We start from the raw sequence: 17,015 nt of genomic DNA, 5'->3' as shown, positions 1-17,015 counted from the left end.
TTAATAATAATGATAAACAAAATTTAACTTTTAAAAATTTTCTGTTAAACCTTAAAAATTAAGTCGGTGATAAAATCAGTTATCTCATCGATTTTCAGTTTAATCGATTCAATCAATTAATGTGATTTAATTAAATAAATTATTAAAAATTAAAAAAAAATTAAATTATTTGGTTCAAAGTGCCTAATCAACCAATTCAATTTATCTAACTAATTTGTGAGTCAATCGATTCAACTCTTTATTCCGAAATGATACTCCAATTGAACAAATTTAACTGACAAATTTGATCAGATTGTAAAATCATTGGAATTACCGTTGAAGTTAAGTAAGTTTCCATGTAAATTTCCTCATCTTTTCAATCTTTCCAAATTTGAAGTTGGTTTCTTTTAAACAAGAAGAAAATGGGGCAGTTGTGAACACCAAAAACATAAAAAGAGTAATGAAAATTAAAAAGAGCAGAAGGCGGCCAATTCCACTCACTTGTCCGTACAAACTTCAATAACCAAATAATAATTTAACACGAAACAGATACAAGATTTGCAAAGATTTTCACATCAAAACAATACAAAGAAACTTGTGAAAGTCCAACAAACATGAGAAAGCAGCTTCATGCTCTTCTGGAAACCTGAAACAGTACATATATGTCAAAGATATACAAATAAATGACAGAAATGCATGGTTATAATTTGTATTTTGTATAGTTGGTGCCAAAAATTGATGCCCCAGTTGTCCTGCAATCCTCAGGTTTCAGTATATGTCACAATTGGCACTTTGATGAAAATGACATATTAAGTGGATTTAAGTCAAACCAAACTTATCATGAAAGATAGGTCACTATACTAGCTAGAAGATCATGGTACTAGAAAATAACAGTAGTAATCCATGAAAATTTATTATGAACAATTAATGCATTGTACCTTAGCAAACACTAGGCATTTGGAGCTTGCACTTTGGAGGCAAATCCAAGGCAAGTTTTGGATCAATCCCCAAAGTACCTAGCCACACCGAATTCTTATAAGAACACAAGCATGTCAAGTCAGCCCCTTTCAGAGCCTTGCAACACTCGGGTGATGGGTCGACCGGGTTCGGCTGTGTCACCGATGGCTTGCACGCCTCAAGTCCCTGATCATTCATGCGACACAAGGTCATTGCCCTTGAGCCCTCAACCATTAATACGACCATTACTATCAGAACAAAAAACTTCCCTGCTGCCATGGCTTCAGTACTTTACTACTAAACCAAAGTGATTGGATGAGCTTGTGTTTGTAAAAATTTTGGGGGTGGTTTTATACAGTGATCAAAAGGGTTGTTGATCAATGAATGTTCCATCTTCAGACCAAAAAAAGAATAGTTTAATTAGGGTGGCACCACGAGGTATTATACCCGTGATTGAGAATTGTCAGGACTCGGTGGGTTCGAAGAGTCACGAGAGTTTCTTAGCAAATACAACTGTGTGTTGAAATGTCTCCAAAGGCCAATTAGGTTAATTAGATTTCTATTTTGGGTCGGCTAGATAAGGTTCTACAACTGCCAACCAGAGTTGGGAATATTATGTGATCTGTCATGAGTTTTCTTACCTTCTATTTACATTATATTCACATGGCTTTTGCATCCAAGTTTTAGTTTTTAATGGGATAAAATATGTTATAAGTTTATGTCTTTTTAGGATTTTTTTTATTTTTGCTTTTTAATATTTTAAAATTTAAGCTCAACTGTTAATATTATTAAAATTATTTTGTGAAATTCAAGTACATTACAACTCCCATTTTTTAGTCACATTGCTTGCGAGTATTTTTTTTTTAATTTCAAATTGTGTTAACAATTAGACTTGAATTTTGAAATCTAAAAAATGAGACTAAATTCTTGAAAATATAAATTCTAAATTTGTAAAGAGTATAAGGACCTATGACATATTTTAACCTTTTTAATTAGTGGTATGCATGTGTTGGGACATTAGTTGCCTTTGTATTTGAAGTTTCACCTCATGTTCGAACAACTCCTTAAAATGCAGGTTTAGTCACCATGTTATATCCCTTGTTTAAACAGCTATTTCGATAAACCTTTAAACAATGATCTAGACATGCCTTCAGGATAACTAAGTGCAGTATAAAGTTGGCATTTTTTACTTTGATCTTCATGTGCATTACACTATCAGCAAATCATTCTCATGCTATGTTTTATCCCTTCCTAATTTATGTTGGTTGAATTTGGAAAGGAGGAGGAGTGACAAATCATTCTCATGCTATGTTTTATCCCTTCCTAATTTATGTTGGTTGAATTTGGAAAGGAGGAGGAGTGAGGATTGGCAATCACATTCTCAAAACTCTCATCATTATCCTTATCTTACTTAGAGACCAAACTAGTTGTTAAAATGTTGCTTTTGAGGTTTCTATTTTGGAATCTATTTGGATAGAGGTAAAGTAAATCAAATTTATTTAATTTTTTTATTTTTTAAAAACACATGTACTTATGTGTTTTTTTTAATTTCAAATTAGATTCCATATTTAATTCCACATAGATTAATGGCGTGAGAAATAATAACACTTTCATGCTATAATTGGTTAGGAACAATTAAATGTTTTTTAACGGTGTTGACAGAAATGACTGAATCAAGAACGAAAATCATACTTTTTGTACCAATTTGAGCCAAAAAAAAATTAGTACCAATCTAAAAAAATGGTATACTTTAAGAGGTAAGCGATGCTTTAAGCCTTGTATTTTATAAAGGTTAAGATATAAACCTCTTTTACTTTTAAAGCTCAATTTAGAACTTATAATCTCCTTTTAAAGTTTTTTTTCTTTCTTAAGTGCCATTTTAATACAAAGAGCAAACAAATTATAAGCCCTTAATAGGTGAGATTTTGCAAAATTAAGTTCTTACAAATACAATAAAACACATGTGTGATCTTCAATGAAGCCCAATCAATTGCATATAAGATAATGTTGAGTATGCTTCATATTTCAGTCAAATCTGAGAGACAATCTCCCAGTTAAACGTTTGTTTATTTCAGTCGAACTCTGATTAGTTTAGATAATTTTATTATTATTTGACCTACGAATTTAGCCTATAAATAGGCTCTTTTACAACCTTAGAAAATACACCCATTAAATATTAGAACTCATAACACTTCTAGAGAATTTTATGTTTACGTTTTAAGGGTTCTTTGTTTTTGGGTTTCAGGGTGTAGTTTTTATCTCCATCTTTTATACTCTTCGTTCTTTTGCCATTATAGTAAAATTATCTTTGCCCATGATTTTTTATACTCTTTAGAGAGGTTTTTCCACATTAACTTTGTGTGATCAATTTCTCAATTTCTTCTGCTATTTTTTACTTGTTCGTTGCTTAATTGAGTCGATCCCCAATAAGTGGTATCATAACTAGTCTAATTTTCGTGGATTAGCCCATTCAGAGATCACAAGAACAATGTTTGACATTGAGAAGTTCAATGGTGTCACAAACTTCAATTTGTGGCAAGTTCGGATGATGGCAATTCTAGTTTAGACCGACCTGGAAAAGGTCGTTACTGGAAAAAGCTTGAGAATCTAAATCAGGCAGAATGAGAAGAGCTTGATGAAAAGGCCCTATCTGTAATCCAGTTGTGCCTCGTGTATAAGGTATTGCAGGAGGTATTGATGGAGAAAACCTTATCCGCCTTGTGGAAAATGTTAGAAACTTTTTATGCAACTAAAACTCTAGCTAACATTTTAGTGTTGAAACACCTATTTACGTTTCACATGAAAGAAGGTGAGCTTTTTAGATATCAAATTATTCAATTTATCACTCATTTGAATGATTTAAATAATTTTAAGGTTAAGAATGATGATAAAGATCAGGCTATACTATTATTCTGCTCTTTACCATCTTTATACACTTTCAGGGAAACCCTAATTTATGATAAAGACAAACTCTTCTTTGAGGATATGAAGGGTCATTTCTTGAGTAAAGACAAACTCGATAATGAGTTTGGTTCAAATAGCAAGGAAGATAGGCAAGCTTCCGTTTTGGTAGCATTAAAGAAGCAAGACAAAAGGTGTTACTAGTGTAAGAAGTTAGGTCACGTCAAAGCAAATTGCTATAAACTGCGAAATAAAATGGATGCTAAAAGTAATGAGAAAGATGTAGTTGGTGCTAATTTTGTTGATAAAAGTGATGAGAATTTCTTATTATTGTCAAAGAGCCGTAGCTCCAAGCTTACGTTCGAGTGGATCATAGATTCGAGATGTTCTTTCCACATGTGTCCCAACAAAGAATGGTTCTCCACGTACAATTTGGTTGAAGGTGGAGTTGTGTGGATGAGAAATATTCATCTAGTAAGGTAACCGGTATTGGTATTGTTAAAATTAGGATACACAATGGGACGATTAGGACACTCTCAGATGTCAGCTATGTACCTGATTTATGAAAGAATTTCATCTCCTTGAATATTTTAGATTCGAAAGGTTGCAGAATCAACATCAAGTCGAGCGGTATTACTGTGTCTCATGGGCCTCTCGGTTTGTTAAAAGGTAAAAGGACTGACAATCTTTATATTCTGGAAGGTTCTACAGTGACCGGTGAAATTGGATGTCCCTCGTTCATTACGGAGTTGAAGTCAACTAGTTTGGAGCAGAGGCAACTTGATTATAAGAGGGAAAAAGTATTACCGTTTCGTTGAAAAGAGGTTATCTTTTGGATACAGGTTTTGCAAAGTTAGGGCACTATGTTCATGAAAATCATACCCGGGTTAGTTTTGATTTGGCAATGCACAATTCAAAGGCTAGAAGTCTTCCGGCTTCTAAGCACAGATTCGACTTAGTTAATTCTCTGCATAGTTCAAGATAGGCCCGTGGCGAGATTTGGCAAAGATGACGTTGTGAAAATATGAGTCAAGGTGGAAATTTGTTTAATATGCCTTATAATTCAGTCAAATTTAAGAGATACTCTCTTAGTTAAATTCTGTTTATTTGTTTCAATTGAACTCTGATTAGTCTAGATTATTTTATTATTTGACCTACAAATTAAGCCTATAAATAGGCTCTTTTTACAACATTAAAAAATACACCCATTAAAGATTAGAACTCATGACACTTTTAGAGAATTTTGTGTTTACATTTTGAGGGTTCTTTGTTTTCAGGTTTCGGGGTTTAGCTTTTATCTCTATCTTTTATACTCTTCGTTCTTTTTCCATTATAGAAAAATTATATTTGCTCATGGTTTTTTATCCTCATTGGAGAGATTTTTTCACGTTAAATTTGTGTGTTCAACTTCTTAATTTCTTCCACCATTTTTTTTACTTGTTCGTTATTTAACCAAGTCAATCCCCAACAGATAAGAAGAAAAAATGAAAAGCTAAATGATTTTCTTGTTAATTTCTTCCTTGAGTATTTGGATATCACTTGGTTACTTTTAATGTATACTCAAGCTCTATTTATGTCAAAGAAGTTATTTCTAACCTTTTGGAGCTATTAGAGACAAAATAGGAGATGAAGATTTATAGGTTTTTGCAAACCTAAATGAAGAGATCATCTAGATAAAAAAAAAGATAGAAAAGGGATAGATCTTGGAGATTGATCCTTGTGATTATTTCTTTGCTATTTTTCTTATTTAACTTCGTTGTTGTAAAGGGTTCATTTCTAGCTTTGATATTGGGAAACATCTCTATGGTCAAATTTCATAAAATTAAATTTAAATCAACTCAAAATTCATAAAATTAAATTATGTGTAATTTTTTGTAGGGCGACAAGATTATAAAAGAAAGTTACATTAGCTTAGTTGGGGTAAGTTGTGTGAAGCAAAATCAATAAGAGGTATAGGCTTCCAAGAATAGAAAGTTTTTAATGTTGCCATGCTAGCTAAACAAGGGTGGTAACTACTTTATTAAGAAAATTTACTTGTTTCTAGAATTTTTAGAGTGAAATATTTTCCTTTAAGGCATATTTATGGATGCACAAATGGGTTGAAATCCTTCTCCAATGTGGAGAAGTATCCTGGCTACTAAGCGAGTGTTGGATGAAGGTTTACATTGTGGTGGGTGAATTTTTATATAGGGAGACTGATGGCTCATGAAGACTATGATAAGGAAGATTTAAACATGTTAAAATGAGTCTTGCACAGTGACATTTGTTTTAGAGTTGTTGAATATGCAAAAAGGGAGGTGGAGTGAATAATTTATTCAAAGCATATTTGAACAGGAGGATGCTACTATACTATAGATTCCTTTTACAGGAGGTCATGTGAATGACAGGTTGATATGGCAAGAAAATTTTAGTGGTTTGTACTCGGTAAGGTTAAATATAAGCTTATTTGGAAGTTGCAAGGCTTTGATTATAAGAGCATTGATCTAATGGCAAAAGATGTTTGGAAGGGTTTATTATTAGGATCTAGCTCCCATAATGTAGTTCTTGTTATATGAAATTATAATTTTTTGAATAGATTGGTTCAATAAAATTTCATCATTCACATTAATATCGTTTATATTTGTCCTATACGTTTTTTCCATGCAAAGAAAAATGAATAAACAAATATGAACTCACTGGTCACCTAATTTTGAACTAATATTAAGTTGCATTTTGTGGTAAGATCATAATGTGATATGACAAATTACATTAATAGGTAATCTAAATCTTCCATAGTCTAATTGGAATTGAGCAAATTGATTAAAAAACTATCATGTCATTTATCAAGTCCAAGTGGGAGATACTTAATCTTAGGTATTAGAATGGATAACTCCCAGAAGAGAGAGATATAGATGTAATTGTCTGGATTAACAACACATTGGACAAGACCTAAGTCGCATAAATCCTGAATTCATCTATAGATTTATTCACTTGTGACGTTCATAGTTTGACTTACACCAATCCTGAGTAAGTGACAACTAGGTGTTAGTAATTGATTAGTACATAAAGAATATGATTGCTTGTTGTTTTCTAGGTTCATATGGTATGATTATATTTAAATTTCTATATATTTGAATTATGAATATGTATATATTTGGTTGTAATTTGAATTATTTGTGATTTGGTACAGAAGGTGAGACTTTGACTAAATTGTAAAGAAATATATATGTGTATGAAATATACTCGGGTGAACTTAATTAATGTTTTGATGTGATTGATATGTAAATAAGGTCTTGTGCACACTGATATGAATTGATTACTGATGATTATCAAAATTCAATATTTGTTACGAACTCGTAGATTCATGTGACACAAGTTTAGCTCAAACGAGTAACCTTATGCCATTTTAAAGGTTTAGTCCAAACGAGTAACCTTACATGTACATTTTCAGCTTGACCAAGCAATCGAATGTGCCATTAAAGGTTTAGACCAGATGGCTAATCCAACATGACTACATGTTTAGCTTAGACGAGCATTTGGTATACCAAAGATATTTATGACACGGGTTTAATTAGTGGCAGCGGTACAAGCAATTTGATCAGTTCATGAAAGGGAAAAGGTATACAAGAAGTAAATTTGATCATTGTGTGTATTTTTAGAAGCTACAAGAAGGAATTTTCATATACTTGCTCTTATATGTTGACGATATGTTGATAGCATCTAAGAGTAAAGTTGAAATTGAGAGATTAAAGACTCAACTCAACCTTGAGTTTGAGACGAAAGATATAGGTGAAGCTAAAAAGATTCTTGGTATGGAAATATGTAGAGATAGAGTTCATGGCAGAGTTTGCTTGTCTCAGAAGCAATATTTGAAAAAAGTACTACAGCGGTTTGGCATGAATGTATAACATCCTAAAATAGGGCCTAGTCGGAACAGTGGTTTCGGGACCAAAAATTCGACATTGAAATATTTATTTTATGATTATTATGAGGTCTTTAATATGAAAATATGCATGTGTTAAAGTTTCATGAAGAAATTCGATGAGTAAGGTGTCCAATTGGAAAATAAGAACCAAATTGAATAAACTGCAAAACTTGGATTCTAGAAGCAATTTGCTTGAAATTTCTTTAGATTATTAATTAGAAGTCATTAAAGAGCAATTTTCCCAATTTCTAAGTTTTTGGACAAAAATGGGCATGTATGGATAAAATTTGAAAGAAATGGCTTAAGGGCATTTTGGTTAGTTGGCTAATTAATGAAATAAAATCAGAAAATGAAGGCAAAAATCAGCCATTCCTCTCCCTCATCTAGCTGAATTTCACAAGCCCTCCATAGCTAGGGTTTTCTACATTTTCAAGCTTAATAGTAAGTGCTCCCAAGCCCCGTTTTTAGTGTTCTTCGTATTTTTAAAATCTCGGTAACTTACTCTCTCCATTTCTACCCATATTTTGAGTTAGGGTTCATGTATGTAAAGTGACCCATGTGTGACATGTTTATTCTTTGATGAATTAGGAGGAATATGAAATTTGGATGTGTGTTAAACATGTTTTTTCTAGGTGATTTTCATGAAAAACCCCTAAAAGGACCTTTTTGCAAAAGTTGTAAAATATGTGGTAGAAATGTGAAATAATGGAAAAATGTGGGCTGCCATAAGAGGAAAGAACATTCAGCTACGCTTGGGTAATGTAAAAAATTCATGCATTTCATCATACGAGCCTAGGGACTAAATCGTAAATAATGTGAAAAGTTAGGGGCAAAACGATCATTTTGTCTGGGGTGAAATTTAGACTCGAAAAGAATAATGTGAGGTATTAATGATTCATTTTTATTGTTATAGACCCCGAGGAACAAATTTTGGAGGTCGATCGAGAAAAATAAAAAGTTTCGGAATAACCGAAACGCGAAACCGAAATGAGTACCAAGTAAGTTCGAATAACTTTAAGTAAACCATTAATATGTCTACTTGCATGTTTTACGAATGTATGATAATTGGTTATAGTGATGGGATGAAAGTCCATGAAATGTGTTAATAAGAATGATATGATAATAAATGTCCTGGTTGAACTCAAAAAGGGAAATTCGATGGATAAACCATGGCTTACATGACTTGAGATCCTGCATGTGTTGCAGAAAAGGATTTAGCCCGGACAGGTAATCCGTTGATCTCAAATATAGAAAGGATCTAGCCCAGACGGGTGTTCTTTGAGTGATCGAGCCTCCCGAAGAATATGTGTGCATTGTGAATTTAGCCCAAATGTGTAATCTGATTAGGGTCTGAATTTAGCCTGGACTGGCAATTCAGATCTGAGCTAATTATGGGTGTTTCTCGCTATAAGGGATTTAGCCTAGACTGGTAATCCTGACGTCACCCTATGAGTTTACATTACGGGGGATTTAGCCTGACTGGTAATCCTGCTGTATGATGTGAGGTTCGCGAGAGCGCGTACTTGAGATGATCGCTCTTATGACTTAACAGTAAATAGATAATCCATAGAAATTTTCGAGAAACTCCATGGGATCAACATGAGATAGAAAAATGAAAATGTTGGATGATGAGCTCATCTAAGACAAATTACATGGTGAATTGTTATGGAACTAACTTGTCGGTTTGAGTGCATGTGATAGGGAAATTATTTCATGCTTGTTGGTTTTATTGCCTAATATGGATGCATGCTAATTAATCGGTAAGTTTACTTTCCACTTACTCGGGCTTACTAAGCATGTAAATGCTTACCCCTCTCTTTTCCCTGTCTTACAAAGCTTGTGGACTTGTAAAGATTGGGAGACTATTGGAGAATCAACACACTATCATCTTGTCTAGCTTTGGTATATAGATACTCTTATTTTGTTCAATGGTATGTATAGGCCTTTTGTTATTTTGTTATATATGTCACTTGATTAGCCAATATGAAGGCCTATAAAAGTATACATATTCACTTGTATTTGGTTAGGGGAATTGGCTCATTTTGGTGTAGGTTATGACCTACCAAATTGTGCATGTTATGTTCCAATGTTTATGTAATGATTAAATATGGTATGCTACAATTAGTCATATATAATATAAATATGGGGTGGTTAGTCCACAATTTGGCAATGAGTTGAGATAACGAGTCAAGCTCAATTGAGATACAAGTCATAGAAAACCTTAATATAAATGGGATAACCTAGCATGTATAAAAATCAATGAGATGAGGTTTACATGCAATGAGGCATATTAAGGTCATTTAAGAGTATAATTAGACCATGTTAATTGTTATTGAAAACTATAAGTGGATATGAATATTAGAAGGTGACCAAAGGCTTGGAAAATAGCCCAATAAGGTCCACACGAGTAGACACATGGGCATGTGTCTAGGCCGTGTGTGACACACTGATAGCCCCATGGGCATGTAGTCCGTCCTGTGTCCCTTGGACCTAAAAAATTTAAGTCAGAATCATGGTAGTAAACACACGGGCAGAGACACAGTCGTGTGTATCAACCATGTAGAGGGCACGGCCTAGCACACGAACGTGTGTCTTGGCCGTGTGCTCCTAAATGTATGCTGACATCATAAACAGAATGCTCGAGTTTTTGGACATGGGTGACCACACGAGCGTGTCTAGGACGTGTGCTTGGTCGTGTGAAAACCCCTATAGGTTCGAAATACGAAATAAATTCAATTAATTCCTCACGGGTAGGGGACATGGGAGTGTCCCAAAGCACACGGACGTGTGAGACATTAACCTAGAAATTTTCTTAAAATTTTCTTAGGTCTTCAGTTTAGTCCCAGACCATTTTCAATATATGTTTTGGGCCACGTAGGCCCATAATAGAGACACTAAGATGTTGTTTGATTGGGTTCAAATTGGAACGAACTTTTATAAATAGTATTTCCCAAAAATATTCAATTATGTGTCTGGTAATGCCTCGTGCTTGGTCTCAGTCTCGGGAATCGGTAAGGGGTGTTACATTTAGTGGTATTAGAGCTAAGATTTAGTCGGTTCTAGGACTACCGTAGAATGTATCGAGTTTAGCTATACATTTCATTATATGAACGTTGATAGTGTGACATCTCCTAACTATTTCATCGTCTTTGAATATAGTAATTGCCTTCCAATCAAGCGTAAGATGAGCCCGAGAGAGCCGAAAGCCATGCTCCAGCTTCCATACAAGAGCTATTTCTAGTAGTAGTAAAAGGCTTATGTTTGAAGGCTGGGAAAAGGCCAAAGTCGCCTTCTTTGATATGATGGATGAATGGTTTGAGGATTATTTGAGGAATCGCCCCAACATGCCACAACCTTCCCTGCCCCCTAATCGACCTGATGAGGAAGGGCCACGAGGTATGGCACCTGTAAAAGTTGGTAAAGCCCCGTTCAAAGGAAAACTACATACCACTAGTGGAAGACTGTACCTTCAGTGGTGCCAAAGGAAAACATCACTTGGGAATTTTTCCAAGCGGAGTTTAAGAAGAAATACACCAGTCAAAGATTCCTAGACTCGAAGCGAAAGGAGTTCTTAGAACTCAAACAAGGAGATAAGACTGTAGCGGAATACGAAAGAGAGTTTCTAAGCCTAAGTCAGTATGCGACTGAATGGGTTCAAACAGAGTCAGAAATGTGTAAACGCTTTGAGGAAGGTCTGAATGAAGAAATCAAGTTGTTGATTGGGATTCTTGAGATACGAGAGTTCGCTGCATTAGCTGATTAGGCCAAGAAAATCGAGGAGCTCAATAATGAAAGAAAGCAAGCTAAGAGAGAAGCTCGAGTTACGAACAAGGGATCCAGCGGTAAGACGCTCTCATTTCCCACAAAGAAATCAAAGAGCCAACGTGAATGCTCCACTTCATCAGTAGGATATTCGGGTAGAGCGAGAAGCTCCAAACGGCGTAACTAAAAGTCTTCTTCCCCGATGGTGACTAGTGTAGGGAGTGTCAATGACCAAAAGTCGAAGTGTAAAAGCTGCAATAAATTTCACTTCGAAAAGTGCCGAATGAAGAGTGGTGCGTCCTTTAGATGTGGTTCTCTTGACCACTTCCTCAGAGATTGCCTAGAGCGAACTAATAAAGAGATGGAACTAGTCCCGAATTCGAGTACTCCTACTCCACAAGGTAGACCTCTTAGATACTGGAAGTTCTAGTGGCAGTCGAGTTGCAGCCAAAGACACTTTGAAATTAGAGGCTTGAGCCTCGACAAGAACGTATGTAATACGCGCTCGAGAAGAAGCCTCTGCTCTTGACGTCATCACGGGTATTTTTTCTCTTTTTAATACTTGTGTTGTTGCCTTAATTGATCCGGGATCGACGCATTCATACATTTTCATGAGATTGGTGTTTTGTATGAATATGTCCATTGAACCTACAGAATTTATATTAGAGTGTCGAACCCACTAGGCAAGTCAGTCCTGGTTGATAAAGTCTGTAAAAATTGTCCCTTGATGATTCAGGGTCATTGTTTTCCAGCTAACCTTATGTTATTGCTATTTGATGAGTTTGATGTAATACTTGGCATGGATTGGTTAGCCATGCATGATGTAATTGTAAATTGTGGTAGCAAGTATATTGAATTGAAGTACCCAAATAGTGAGATTCTACGGGTTGATTCAAGAGAGTTGGATACTCTGCTGATTGTAATTACATCAATAGCTGCTCAAAGATGTATGAGAAAAGGCTACAAAGCCTACCTTGCTTTTGTACTGAACACTAAGGAAACGAAGTTGAAGATTCAGTCCATACCAATAGTATATGAATATCCAGACGTGTTCCGTGAAGAATTACTCGGACTACCTCCTGATAGAGAGATAGAGTTTGGTATTGAACTAGTGCCAAGAAAGCTCCTATTTCTATTGCTCCGTACAGGATGGCACCAACCGAGCTGAAAGAGTTAAAAGCACAGTTGCAAGAACTAACGGATAAAGGTTTTGCAATGCCTAGCTTTTCGCCTTAGAGTGCTCTCGTATTATTTGTAAAGAAGAAAGATGGTTCAATGAGGCTATGTATAAATTATCGGTAGCTGAATAAGGTAACTATCAAGAATAAGTATGCTTTACCAAGAATCGATGATTTGTTCGACCAGTTGAGGGGAGCCACTATATTCTCTAAGATAGACCTGAGATCCGGTTACTATCAGTTGCGAGTTAAGGAATCGGATGTGCTTAAGACAGCTTTCAGAATGAGGTATGGTCACTATGAATTCCTTGTCATGCCATTTGGGTTAACGAATGTACCGGCTGTATTTATGGACCTTATGAATAGGATATTTCACCCATACTTGGACAAGTTTGTCGTCGTGTTCATTAACAATATTTTGATATATTCCAAGGATGAGACAGAGCATACGAAGCACCTGAGAACGGTGTTGCAGACTTTAAGGGAAAAAATTGTATGCTAAGTTTAGCAAGAGTGAATTTTGGCTCCAAGAAGTAGGTTTTTTGGGTCATATGGTTTCGGGTGATAGCATCCGAGTTGATCCAAGTAAGATCTCTACCATCGTTGAATGGAAACCACCTAAAAATGTATCTGAGGTTAGAAGCTTTTTGGGCTTAGCTAGTTACTACCAAAGATTTGTGAAAGGATTTTCCATAATAGCAATTCCATTGAAGAGGTTGCTACAGAAAGACGTTAAGTTCAAATGGTCAGAAAAGTGTTAGTAGAGTTTCGAAAAGTTGAAGACATTCTTGACGGAGGCTCCAGTTCTAGTATTACCGAAGTCGAGAAAAGAGTTTGTGGTCTACAACGATGCGTCCTTAAATGGACTAGGTTGTGTACTTATGCAAGATGGCAAGGTAATAGCCTATGCTTCACGGTAGTTGAAACCACACGAGAAGAATTATCCGACACATGACTTAGAGCTTGCCGTCATTTTTTTTTGCCTTGAAAATTTGGAGGCATTATTTATATGGTGAGACTTATCGTATATTCACAGACCACAAGAGTTTGAAGTATTTGATGACTCAAAAAGAATTAAATCGGAGGCAGTAGATATGGTTAGAACTAATTAAAGATTATGAGCTGATCATAGATTATCATTTGGGAAAGGCGAATGTGGTCGCCGATGTGTTAAGCAGAAAATCTTTATCTGCATTGAGGGCCATGAAACTCGATTGGTGTTGTTTGATGGTGGTTCAGTTTTGGCAGAACTAAGGCTTAGGCCAACATTTCTTCAGGAGATTTATGATGGTCAGACTAATGATAGTGACTTGCAAGCCAAAAGAACTCAATGTGAGGCAGGTATCGAATCAGATTTTCAGATCAGATCTAATGGACGTTTGATGTTCAGAGACAGAGTATGTATATCGAGGAACGATGAAATTATTTGAAAAATCTTGCAAGAGGCACATGATGACCGTTTGTCTATTCATCTTGAAAATACCAAAGTGTACAATGATTTAAAGAAAATGTACTAGTGGAACGGCATGAAAAGAGACATCTCCGAATTTGTATCGAAATGCTTGATATGCCAGCAAGTCAAGGCGGACCATCAAGTACCTTCAGGTTTACTACAGCCTGAGATGGTCCCCGAATAGAAGTGGGACAAAATCACTATGTACTTCGTGATAGGATTACCATTGACCCCGAAAAAGAAAAATGTTATATGGGTTATGGTTGATAAGTTGACAAAGTCAACTCATTTTATCCCCGTAAGGACAGATTACTCTGTTAACAAGTTGGCCGACTTGTTACAAGATTCACTTCGAGATTCTGGAAGAAGTTACAAGAAGCCTTAGGTACTAGGTTGAGTTTTAGTACAACTTTTCACCCGCAAATCGATGGTCAGTCTGAGCGGATGATTCAAATTCTTGAAGATATGTTGCGATGTTGCATCCTCGAATTTCAAGGTAGCTGGGAAAAATACTTGCCATTGGTAGAGTTCGCCTACAACAACAGTTTTCAAACGAGTTTGAAGATGGCGCCTTCTGAGGCCTTGTATGGCAGAAAGTGTCGAACTCCATTATATTGGATAAAACTTAAGGAGAGATTCACGGAGTTGATCTAATCAAAGAAACTAAAGAAAAGGTCAAAGTGATATGTGACTGTTTAAAAGAGACATCGGATAGATAAAAGTCATATACTGATCTGAAAAGAAAAGAGATTGAGTTCCAAGTCGGAGACAAAGTATTCTTGAAAGTATCTCCATAGAAAAAGGTATTGAGATTTGGCCGAAAAAGGAAACTGAGTCCACAGTTTATTGGACCATATGAGGTCACTGAAAGAGTTGGACCATTAGCCTATCGCTTGGAAATGCCACCAGAACTGAAAAAGATTCATGATATGTTCCATGTATCTATGTTAAGGCGATATCGATCAGACTCCTCTCATGTAATTTCACCGATGGAGATTGAAATTAGACTGGACACGACCTATGGTGAAGAACCGGTAAAGATTCTGGCTCGTGAGGTTAAACAACTAAGAAATAAAGATATGGCCTTGGTAAAAGTCTTATGGTATCGACATGGTTTGGAAGAGGCTATATGGGAGCTAGAAGAAACCATGATAAGCTAATATCCGAACCCGTTTACTGGTAAGACTTTCGAGGACGAAAGTCCCTAAGGGGGTGAAATGTAACATCCCGAAATAGGGCCTAGTCAAAATTGTGGTTTTGAAACCACAAATTCAACATTGAAATATTTATTTTATGATTATTATGAGGTCTAGAATATGGAAATATGCATGTGTTAAAGTTTCATGAAGAAATTCTATGAGTAAAGTGTCCAATTGGAAAATAAGGACCAAATTGAATAAATTAAAAACTTGGATTCTAGAAGCAATTTGCCTGAAATTGATTCAGATTATTAATTAAAAGTCCTTAAAGATCAATTTGCCCAATTTCAAAGTTTATGGACAAAAATGGGCATGTATGGATAAAATTTGAAAGAAATGGCTTAAAGGCATTTTGGTCATTTGGTTAATTAATGAAACAAAATGGGAAAATGAAGGTAAAAATCAGCCATTCTTCTCCCTCATCTAGCCAAATTTCTCAAGCCCTCTATAGCTAGGGTTTTCAACATTTTCAAGCTCAATAGTAAGTGCTCTCATGCCCCATTTTTAATGTTCTTCGTATTTTTTAAATCCTGGTAACTTATTCTCTCCATTTCTACCCATATTTTGAGCTAGGGTTCATGTATGTAAAGTGACCCATGTGTGACATGTTTATTATTTGATGATTTATGGAGGAATATGAAAGCTAGATGTGTGTTAAACATCTTTTTCTAGGTGATTTTCATGAAAAACCCTAAAATGACCTTTTTGCAAAAGGTGTAAAATATGTGGTAGAAATGTGAAATAATGGAAAATGTGGGCTTTCAAAACAGGAAAGAACATTCAGCTAGGCTTGGGTAATGTAGAAAATTCATGCATTTCATCATACGAGCCTAGGGACTAAATCTTAAATAATGTGAAAGGTTAAGGACAAAATGGTCATTCTGTCTGGGGGTGAAATTTAGACTCAAAAAGAATAATGTGAGGTATTAATGATTCATTTTTATTGTTATAGACCTCGAGGAACAAATTCCGGAGGTCGATCAAGGAAAACGAAAAGTTTTGGAATAACCGAAACGCAAAAACGAACGAGTACCAGGTATGTTTGAATAACTTTAAGTAAACCATTAATATGTCTAATTGCATGATTTACGAATGTATGATAATTGGTTATAGTGATGGCATGAAAGTCCATGAAATGTGTTAATAATAATGGTATGATAATAAATGTCCCGGTTGAAGTCAAAAAGGGAAATTCGATGGATAAACCATGGCTTACATGACTTGAGATCATGCATGTGTTGTAGAAAAGGATTTAGCCAAGACGGATAATCCGTTGATCTCAAATATAGAAAGGATCTAGCCTAGGCGGGTGTTCTTTGAGTGATCGAGCCTCCCGAAGAATATGTGTGCATTGTGGATTTAGCCCGGACGTGTAATCCGATTAGGGTCTGAATTTAGCCTGAACTGGTAATTTAGATCCGAGCTCATTAAAGGTGTTTGTCACTATAAGGGATTTAGCCTGGACTGGTAATCCCGACATCGCCCTATGAGTTTAAATTACTAGGGATTTATCCTGGACTGGTAATCCCGCCGTATGATGTGAGGTTGGCGGGAGCGCGTACTTGAGATGCTCGCTCTTATGACTTGACGGTAAATGGATAATCCATCAAAATTTCTGAGAAACTCCACGGGATCAACATGAGATAGAAAAATGAAAATGTTGGATGATGATCTTATCTAAG

The 17,015-nt window shown here is 35.5% G+C and overlaps 1 long non-coding RNA gene across 1 annotated transcript; it reads right to left on the bottom strand.

Annotated features, from left to right (window-relative positions):
* Positions 1-470: 470 nt before the first annotated feature.
* LOC107952751 (uncharacterized) lies at positions 471-1,462 on the bottom strand. Its single transcript, XR_001698903.2, has 2 exons — positions 918-1,462; positions 471-625 (listed from the first exon to the last, which is right to left on the bottom strand). It is a non-coding gene; the product is annotated as an uncharacterized lncRNA (long non-coding RNA).
* Positions 1,463-17,015: the final 15,553 nt, after the last annotated feature.

This window comes from Gossypium hirsutum, chromosome A07 (genome assembly GCF_007990345.1).
Source record: "Gossypium hirsutum isolate 1008001.06 chromosome A07, Gossypium_hirsutum_v2.1, whole genome shotgun sequence".
NCBI lineage: Eukaryota > Viridiplantae > Streptophyta > Magnoliopsida > Malvales > Malvaceae > Gossypium > Gossypium hirsutum.
The sequence above is the reverse complement of the archived record's forward strand: the minus strand, read 5'-3'. Positions and strand labels throughout refer to the sequence as shown.